Genomic DNA, 10,257 nt, shown 5'->3' with positions numbered 1-10,257 from the left:
CACTCTGTGGATCCTGCCAGGGCAAGTGATAGGTGGGGGGCCTCTTAGAGGATGGGGGTGCAGGTGACCGCCAAGGCAGCTCCCCTGAGGAATGAACCAGGTCTAAATGCTGGAGCTGGAGGGGTTCTTCCTCAGAGCCTGGCGTCGTGGGAGACAATTTGTGCTGCAGTCTGCAGTGGGAGGGCCAGCTCGCCACTTGCCCAGAAGCAAGTCCCACAGGCCCTGGCAGTGCAGGAGGAAGAGGGTGGGAGAGCACAGAGGGGACTGGCTGGGTGGCACATGGTGGCGGTGGCAGGAACTGCTGGAGTGAGAGTGTGCCACCTGGCGTGGCCCCACTGGGAATTCTCCCCACCTCGCACTCAAGCCAGCCTGTCCACAGCAGCCCAGCGGAATAGCTGCCTCTGCTGAAAAGGGGCAGGTGGAATAGGCCGGGGGGGGGGGGGACACCCAGAGTGGGCAGGGAGGGAGGGACATGCTGCAGGTGAGGAGGGAGGGAGGGAGGAGGTGAGGGAGACAGACGCGGCCGCAGCTGGGGATTGCCATGGCAGCCAGTGGCCTTGTGTGCCTGCTCTTCTGCCTGTGGCTGACGGGACCCGAGGAGTTACTTCTCTTTTTACCATCCATATGTGAGTATGGAGTTTTGTTTTTTCAAAGCTATTCCACCCTCTTATAGGAGGCACAAGGAGGCTGCCTATATTTCTACGTTTTCTTCCCCACAGTTTATCATCCTACCTTTTTCTTGCCGTCCTTGCAGCAATCCAGACCGTGGGCATCTCCCAACCTCTGCCCCCCCCCCCCGCCCTGCAAGAGCACATCATAAGTTCCCAAGACCCCTGGTTCCCAGGCCCACAGAGCTCTACTTCCTCGGTATCCATCCCTGCCATTCTGCCGTCTCTCACCAGTTTTGTTGGGAATGCAGTCTGGGCCCCAAAGTCTTCCGGCGCACCCTTCACCTCGCGTCAAAGTTCCCTCACCTTTCTTGTGGAGCCAAAAGGCAAGGATGCAGTGTGCTCAAGTCTTGGTGCAGAGCTTCATATATAGGGACAGACCCCCCCACCCCACAAGCATTTTGAAATACCTGGCTGCACAAGGGATTAAAAAAATGTCCAGCTCCTCCCAGGCTGACATTTCAGAGGTGGGGTGGGCAGAATTCTGCTCCAGAGGTTCTCCACAAACCTCCGTGCTTTAAGAGCTGATTGGCTGCCCCTCAGCAGCCCTGTTATTTATCAGTGGCCCTGGAAAGTAAAGTGAAGAGTTGGAAGCCCAGATGAGATCCAGAGCTAGCTAAGCTCACACCCTCCAAGCTTCCCGTAGGGTAAGTCTTTCTAACGGAGGAAAAGTTGGATAGGCTGTGCAAACATTTTGGATAACAAGAGTAGGCAGAAATGATAGATACTGGATGCTACCTTCCTGCAGCAATTGACGCTTGTATGCAAATATACTAGGACAGGACAAGGGTCCATCAGTGGATTAAATGCTTTGCATGCAGAAAGTCCCAGGTATCGCTTGTCAAAAACAAACAAAATTTATTGAGTTGTGGGTGATGTGAAAAAGTCCTGCTGGACTGGAAAAAACTGAGCTAGATGAACAATTAACCTGAGCTCATGGAAGTTTGCAAAAAATGCAAGGCTCCTTGTTAGGCAGAACAAAAATACCCCCCAAAATGTATAAGTAAAGTGATGGCATGATAACGGCTTTAGAAAACAAATCAAGCAGAGAAATGTATAGCTATTAACTGGATTTGTTTAGCTTCTAGACAGAAGGTGGAGAATATATCCATAATTTGCAAATATTTAAAAGAAAGTTGGAAAAGTTGTTTTCACCTGAAAATCAAGGACCATCTCTGTCCTGCATCATTACAGAGGACCTAGTGATGCCAGAGAAATTCACAATGCCACCGACAGTGTTCACTTCCCTATGAATCCACTCTTCAGATCGGCAGTGAACCATCTTTTTCTGAGTCAAGTGGATTCTACAAGGTTGCTGAGGAGCTTTTTGATGAGGGATTTACACCAATGCACATGTGTGCTAATGGGCACTTGTGCAAATGTGTTAATCCATGCATAAGCACTGTGAGCTGCCCAGAGAGCTTCAGCTATTGGATGGTGAAGAAAGGAAATTATTTAGCATAAGTAGAATGAAATGCTGTTTTGTTTTGTTTCTTAAATCACATTCCATCTGAATGCACAATGGAATGAAAGACACTCAACAATCCACAAAATTTGGACAGAATGTATATAACAAAATCCATGGATCTCGAGCAGAGTCCCACAAAAAAGCGTGGTCACTCTGATGAAAGCCACAGTTAATTTCTTATTGCATTTATGTAATATATTTAAATCTGCCCTCAGTGCTCTGTTGTATATTCTGGAGTGACAGCTCTGCCATACTCTACAGGCTTTCACACTTACATATAATGACTTAAGTCCTGTTTTATTATCTTGAGGCCATTCTGGTGCTGAGACAACTCACAGTCTGCATTTATGACAGTTCTATGAGCTGCTGTTAGAATAACCGTGAAAGCGTATCAAGTGGCAATAAGTTCACCAGCCCAATACATCACACCCTATTCTTGGAAGGCAGAAGACTAGTGCGAGGGGCATCTGCCTCTCAGAAGCTCAGAAGAGTAGAGTTGGAAAGGGCCTAGAAGGCCATCGGGTCCAACCCCTTGCTGTTGCAGGACACCAAGTTATGCCTCTGCAGGGATAGCACCAGTCCTCCTTTCTTTCCCAAATGTTGGATTTTCTTCAGACTAAGGAAAAATCAAAGAATGATAGAGAAAACACAGCAGGACGATGATGCCAGGTACGTGCCCCGCAAAGTGACGGGAACAAAGTTTGGGAATTCCACACTACGCACACAATGGGGAAGCATCCGATCTTCCTTACATTCAGGCTGCCTGCATACTGCTGGGGGTCAAGTGAGCTCCCACAGCTGAGATGAATTCTCCTCTGATTCCCACTTTCACAGCTTTTTCACAATGGCAGCTGCTGTCCTATTTGCTTACATGAAACTTATGTTTTTATGGATATTCTGGTTTTAATATTGTCTCTTATGATTTTTATCTTCATCTTTTTATCATTTACTGTTCTTGAATCTCTGTCGTATATAAATGTCATAAACAAAATAAACAAGTAAGTTCATAACTGATATGTTTGGAGATCTGGCTTAAGGTTTGTAAGTGGGATGGAAAACAATATTCTTTCTTTTATCTGAACAAACATGATGTAGTGATTCTCTTGCATAGACAGTCCAATGGTTTCTTCTTGGTTCTAAGCATTAAATCTTTCCCTCCTAAGGAAACCCCACAGCACTGACCTATAAAAGCAAAGTTTATTTTAACCTACTGGGCCAGTCCCTCTCTTAGCTTCCAGTTCCCACCCTCCCATAAGTATATCCCCTTTGTTTTTACAGTCTTGCCTCTTACGTCATTATCTCAGTTTGCATCTGTTACGTGACATACCCAACCACAAACCTGTTGTGGAAACAAAAGGAATGTGAAAGCCACCTCAAGGGTGGCTGACACATCCTTGCTGATTTCAGAAGAAATTCCACTTACGTTCAAAAACCCATCATTGCTGTTACATGCTGTCAAGTTGTCTCTGACTTATGGCAACACCGTGAGTGAATGCTGTCCAACTGATACCAATGTCGCCGTCTGGTCCAGAACTGATGGATGAATTTCAGTTACTGCAGCCTGATGATGTGGACAAGGTGCTTGGACGAGTACGTCCCACCACCTGCCTATTGGACCCTTGCCCGTCTTGGCTAATTAACAACGCCAAGCACGGGATAGGGATCTGGATCTTGGAAGTGGTTAACGTCTCTCTGAGGGAGGGCCGGGTACCTGCCCCTTTAAAGGAGGCAGTAGTCCAACCGGTCCTAAAGAAGACATCCCTGGATCCAGAGGTGGCCACCAATTATAGACCGGTGGCAAACATCCCGTTTCTAGGCAAGGTGTTGGAGCGGGTGGTGGCGGGACAACTCCAAGCTCTCTTGGATGAAACTGATTATCTGGACCCATTTCAGTCCGGCTTCAGACCCGGATACGGTACTGAATCTGCCTTGGTCGCCCTGTACGATGACCTGTGCAGGGAGAAGGACAGGGGGAGTGCGTCCCTGTTGGTTCTCCTGGACCTCTCAGCAGCTTTCGATACCATCAACCATGGTATCCTTCTGGATAGGCTAGCGGGATTGGGAGTTGGAGGCACTGCTTTGCAGTGGTTCTGCTCCTATCTCAATGGCCGGTTCCAGAAGGTGGTGCTGGGGGACTATGGCTCTGCGCCATGGCAGTTATGCCATGGAGTACCACAGGGGTCCATTTTGTCCCCTTTCCTATTTAACATCTACATGAAACTGCTGGGAGAGGTCACCAGGAGGTGTGGGCTGCGGAATCATCAGTACGCTGATGATACCCAGCTCTACCTCTCGTTTTCCACCAATCCAGGTGAGGCAGTGGCTGTGCTGAACCGGTGCCTGGCCGAGGTAATGGGCTGGATGAGGGCCAATAAACTGAAGCTCAATCCAGACAAGACGGAGGTCCTGTTGGTTGGCGGATCGGGCTTCAGGAAAGGGGACCTGAACCTAGTCCTGAATGGGGTTGCACTCCCTCTTAGGGACAAGGTCCGCAGCTTGGGAGTGCTCCTCGACCCAGAGCTTTCACTGGAAGCTCAGGTGACAGCAGTGGCGAGGAGCGCTTTCTTTCAGCTTCGGCTGATCCATCAGCTGCGTCCCTACCTGGAGGAGGACTGCCTGGCAATGGTGACACACACGTAGGTGACTTCCTGACTTGACTTCTGTAACGCGCTCTACGTGGGGCTGCCCTTGAAGACGGTCTGGATACTTCATTTGGTTCAAAATAGAGCTGCCAGGCTGCTGACGGGGACTGGCGTTATGTCACATGACTCCAGTTCCCCGTCAGCTTCATTGGCTCCCCATTGAAGTCCGGGCCCAATTCAAGGTGTTGGTGATGACCTATAAAGCCCTAAACGGCTTGGGTCCTGGTTACCTGAAGGAGCACTTACGTCCATATATGCCTCCCGCCCCCTGAGATCTGCGGGAGAGGCCCTTCTCTGGGAACCCTCTGTGAAGGAAATTAGGAAGGTGAGTACCCGGAGGAGGGCTTTCTCTGCGGTGGCGCCCAATCTATGGAATGCGCTCCCCAGAGAGGTCCGCCTGGTGCCGTCGTTATTTGTTTTTCAGCGCCAGGCGAAGACCTTTTTATTCAAACACTATTTTAATTGTTGATATTATTTATTTATTTTATTTTTCCGGCCAGGTCGACTCATATTGTATTGTTTTATACTGTTTGTATTTATTTATTATTGTGAGCCGCCCCGAGGCTTCGGCGAATGGGGTGGCATAGAAGCCTTCTAAATAAATAAACAAACTGTCCTGCCCTTCATAATTCTGCTCAGATCCTGTAAATTCAAGCCTGTGGCTTCCTTTATGAGATGGACCTATCCTATAGTTGGTTTTCTCCTTCTTTTGCTCCTTCAAATTTCCCTAGCATAATACTCTTCCCCAGGGAGTCTCTCCTTCTCATGATGTTCCCAGAGTATGACAGCTTCATTTGCATCACTTTTGCTTCCAGGGAAAGTCCAGGCTTGATTTGATCTAAGACCCAGTTATTCATCTTTCTGTTGCTCCAGGCTTTTCGCAAAGCTCTCCTCAAGCACCAGGTTTCAAAGAGATCGGTTTTCTTCCTGTCAGCTTTCTTGGCTGTCCAGCTCTCTCACCCATACATACTGTTCCGAGACCCTTAACTCCTTCCACAATATTGGGGAGGGAATTCCCCCCTCACCTCAAAGGGAGAATCAAGTCCTTCCACATTCATAAGACAGTCATGCAACCTGATGTTATTTGCAAGATAATTTTACTGGTCTGGTCCAACTGATGTTTGTATTTGGCTCCTCTAACGCCAGTGGACTTCACTGAGCCAGGTCAGGTTCTTCGGCTGCAATCCTCTACCCATTTCCTTGGGAATAAATTTTGCTCCACAGTCCTTTCTTCTAAGCAGACATGTATAGGTTTCAGTAATATCCATCTGTTGAAGTAGATGGACCATCCCTACTTTAGTTGAGATAAAGTGAATGGACTTCATTTATCTTTTAATCTAAGGAAGGGCAGATTTCAGGCTGGAAGGATGCACTAAGCTTCTTTCTTACCAAGCTGAGACCCACCAAGCAGAGCCTGCCATAAAAGGAATGCACTTGGAAAGAAAGAATCCTGAGCCCAGGAAATTGTTCTGACTACCAGAACTGAACAGAGCTCATGGACTTTTCGCACCAAAGACAGTGTAAGGGACGAGCCCCAAAGGGCTGGAGCCTCAAATCTGTTGTTTGTAGCCCCAGATCTCAGGAAGCCACTTGGCCCCCCACTCTGCTGCCTACGGGCTCTTGCTAAAAGAAAGGTATCGGGACTCTGTTGAGTCCCTCTCTGCTGCACCTGATCCACCTGGATGAGCTGGCTTTTTGCCCACCTGTGCTTCACCTCCTGCTGCCAGCTTGCCAATGCCCCCCTTTCCCTTCTTCATATGTTACTTTAGGGATATCCTTAGGAGAGAGTTTCCTTTAAAGACACACACACACACACACACACACACACACACAGAGAGAGAGAGAGAGAGAGAGAGAGAGAGAGAGAGAGAGAGAGAGAGAGTGTCTGCTTTAGAACATTTCCAAATTAGCAGGTACACTTTTGTTCTCTCTCTCTCTGTCTCTGTCTCTGGCTTGTGACCTGAACCCTAGACCTTTTTGGGACCTAGCAACCTCCCTCCCCTCATTTCACACAAAAATCCACTTCTTCATTCCAGCATTGTAATTTAGGGCAGCAGGCAGGTGTGTGTCATTTTGTGTTGCCATTGCTAAACATTTGGAAAGCCTTACCGATTTACCACAGATGGCCCATAGGCTTACTAGTAGATTCTGCATTGCTTTCTTACCACTCCTCTCTCAGTCATTACACTGTATCAGTTCTCTAGATATAGCATGCACATTTCTCCCTCAACATAAGATGTGAAAAGCCATCAGGACTCAAAGCTTGCCATAACAGTGCACTTAATTTTCATGCACTTTCACCCTTCTGTTTCTCCTTCCAGCTCCTAATCCATCACCATTCACTATGGCCCTCTTGCAAGATGTGAATTATAGTTCATCCATCAAGGAACAGGTGGAAGCAGGAATGCAAGAGCTCATGTTCTTAGCTGGGTTGATGCTCCTCCCACGGCCACACAATGAGGAGACGTGCGCTAAAAAACACATTTACGTCCACAAAGCATTCCAGCATTTTTCTGAGGCAGAACAGGACCTAGAATCCCGCCTGGTACTAATTGATTCCCAGCTGGAAGCCTTCATCAACATGAAGAAAGTTATGCAAGATGATCTGCAGGACAGGAAGGGGAATTTGGTGGACCTGAGGAGCCAGATCGTTGCCCTCAGAGAAGCCAAGAAGAAATCCCAAGGGATGCTGGAAGCTGCAGAATCACATCTGGAGACCACAAGGGAGCAGCTGAGATTGGCTCATGAGAAAGTGGCCAAGAACCACAGAGGACGGGAAATTGGCACATGGATGATGGCGCTGCCAGGACTTGGGTTTCTCATTGGTAGGTTAGTGTTTCTCTAGAGCAAGACAGTCCTGGACAAGGTCATCCCTACAAGACCAGCCTACTCTAGTATGTCACCCTTTCGAACAGCCTCCTCCAACCTGGCATCCTCCTGGTATGTTGGACTGGGAATGATGTGGATCACAGTCCAATGTACCGAAGGGGCACCACCCATGCCAGAGAATATCAGGCGTACCATTCCCTCAATGTCCTCTGGTGGTTTGGACTTGCCTTCACTCATTTGTCTTTCCTTCTAGGGGCTGGCATGATTGTGGGTTACCAGGCAGCGCTGGACTCAGCTGAGAAGCTTGTGGCGGAGGCCCAGCAGACCCTGGACCGGAGCATAGCAGAAGTGGCTGGCTATGGCGACGAGATCGTACACTTCTCCCAAGAAGAGCAGAAGGTGCAGGCTGGGATAAGCTCCACAGAAGAGAGGATCCCCCGGGTTCAATCCCAGTGCGATGAGCTGCTTGCTTTCCAGAAGCAGGTAGCAATGCAGCAATCCTCCATCAGGAAATGCCTTTCGCTGCTGGATCTATTGGCAGGCAAGGTTCATGCAGCTGCCGTCATGTCCAGCCATGCCTGTGTCCCTGAATCCTTGATGGGTGTCTTAGAAGAAATTGCAGAAGTGATGGGAGGGAAGGGGGGAGAGGCATTCCGTGCCGATAAGGAAATCCAGGCTTTAGTTCTGGAAATAAACAGTGCACTGAAATCTCTGAGAGCTAAAGAAGGAGAGCGAGCGCCTGTGGATTACTAATGCCTCCAGGGCCTCCCCAACATACTGATTTTAATTGGTCCCGCAACTGTTTTCTCAGTCTTTATACATTTCTGAAGCAAGCTACTCCTAAATACTGCATTGTCTGCAGTTTTTGTGTGTTTTTTGATAGGACAATATCATGCCATAAGCAAAATCTCTCGGCTTTGCTACTTTGGGCTGTGATTTCTGATATTGCTGTATCTGAATGGTCACAAGATGTACTTTTTACCTTCTGTTGCCATGTCACTCCAGTCTTTACATTTCTCCCCCTCCCTTCTATACACACCACTTTATACCTGTGGGTATATATATTCCTGACAACTGAGAGCCACAGTCCATGCATGATAAAGTGGGCGGCACTCCAGGAACAATTTTACCATAATAAAATGTGTTAGGCTTGAAGACACCATGAGACTCTCTGTTGAAAATGTTGATGCTCTGAGATGCCTGGCTTTTGAGTGCAGCAAGCATGTCTGTCTTGTGTATTGCATGTATATCTAGGCATCCATGTTTCTGCTGACCACATCACCTTGCCAGGTAACATAATTTATTGCCTTCTTGTGAGGGGCATGAGAGGAGCCCAGCATTCTTGGAGCTGGAGAGAAAGCAAACAGCAATCATCCCTCCAGCTGTACAGATTTTTGGGAGGGCCAAGCAAGGACAGAAAAAAATCCCATTCCCATCTTCAGCTCAAATTAGGGAGTAATGCTGGGGCAGCTGATTGGAGAGCCTCATCCAGCCAGTCCCAAAACAAGCCCAAGCCTTTGCTTCCTGCCTGCAGAAGACCTTTTATCAGGACCAAGGGTGGGCAACTTGTAGCCCCTCCAGAAGTTTTGGCCTAGAATTCCTATCAACTCTCACCAGCATAGCCAATAGTGAGAGATGACGAGGGTTGCGAGCCAGAACAGCCAGAGAGCCGCAAGCTGTCCACCTCTGACTGAGGTAGTTTCTTCCAACTAGAGACTGAGATGTCACTCCTTTTTGCCCACAATATGGAGAGAATCATATCCTACTCATTAATGTTTTATATTGCGCAATGTGAGCAACATCTGGATTGGGTGAGACCACTTTTTGTATAAGGTGATTTAGGGTACAATCTTATACGTGTTTAGATAGAAAAAGTCCTACTATTCAAGGATCAAGGGGTTGGAGCAACTCCCCATGAGGAAAAACTACAACTGTGATTGTTTCACTTGGAAAAAAGGAAAGTAAGGAGAGACACGGCAGAGGTACACGGGGTTATGCGTGGTGTGGAGACATTTTCTTGTGTTCCCATTCCAGTAGAACTGGGATTATGCCATGAAGCTGATTGGTGGGAAATTAAGGACAGGTCAGAATCTTTGTATAGCACATAATCAAGTTATGGAATTCACTTGCACACGGCTATCAACTTGGGTTGGTTTAAAGTGGGATTGGACAAGCTCACGGAGGAGAAGGCTACCAATGGCTACTGGATTTGATGGCCATGTACCATCTCTGGCTGTAGAGGCAGGGTGCCTAAATATACCAAACGCTGAACGAGCAGCACAGGAGGTTGCTTTTGCCCCCGCCTCTTGCTGTGGGATCCTGTGGGCAGCTGGCTGGCCACTGTGTGCACAGCATGCTGAGCTCCACGGGCCAGTCGTCTGATCCAGCAGGGCTTTTCTTCTAGTCTTCACTTGCTCACCCTGACGATGCTTCTATGCTTACCTGCCTTCAGGGACATGAGGTGCCAAACTGTGTCATATCTGGATCCCCCCAAAGGGTCGGTTAAGCTCCCCTCCCAAGCTTTATGCTCGCTGGAACTCCTATATGGTCAAATTCCACTGGCTCCAGTATTGTGTAAGCAGAACATGTAAGGCAGGGATACAAAGCTCAGCCAGTGGGGCTCACACTTCCTCTCAGAGTTCTTCCAGAG

The sequence above is a fragment of the Varanus komodoensis genome, unplaced genomic scaffold (assembly GCF_004798865.1).
Source record: "Varanus komodoensis strain SLA01 unplaced genomic scaffold, ASM479886v1 scaffold105, whole genome shotgun sequence".
In the NCBI taxonomy this organism is placed as follows: Eukaryota; Metazoa; Chordata; class Lepidosauria; order Squamata; family Varanidae; genus Varanus; species Varanus komodoensis.
Note: the sequence above shows the minus strand (reverse complement) of the source record.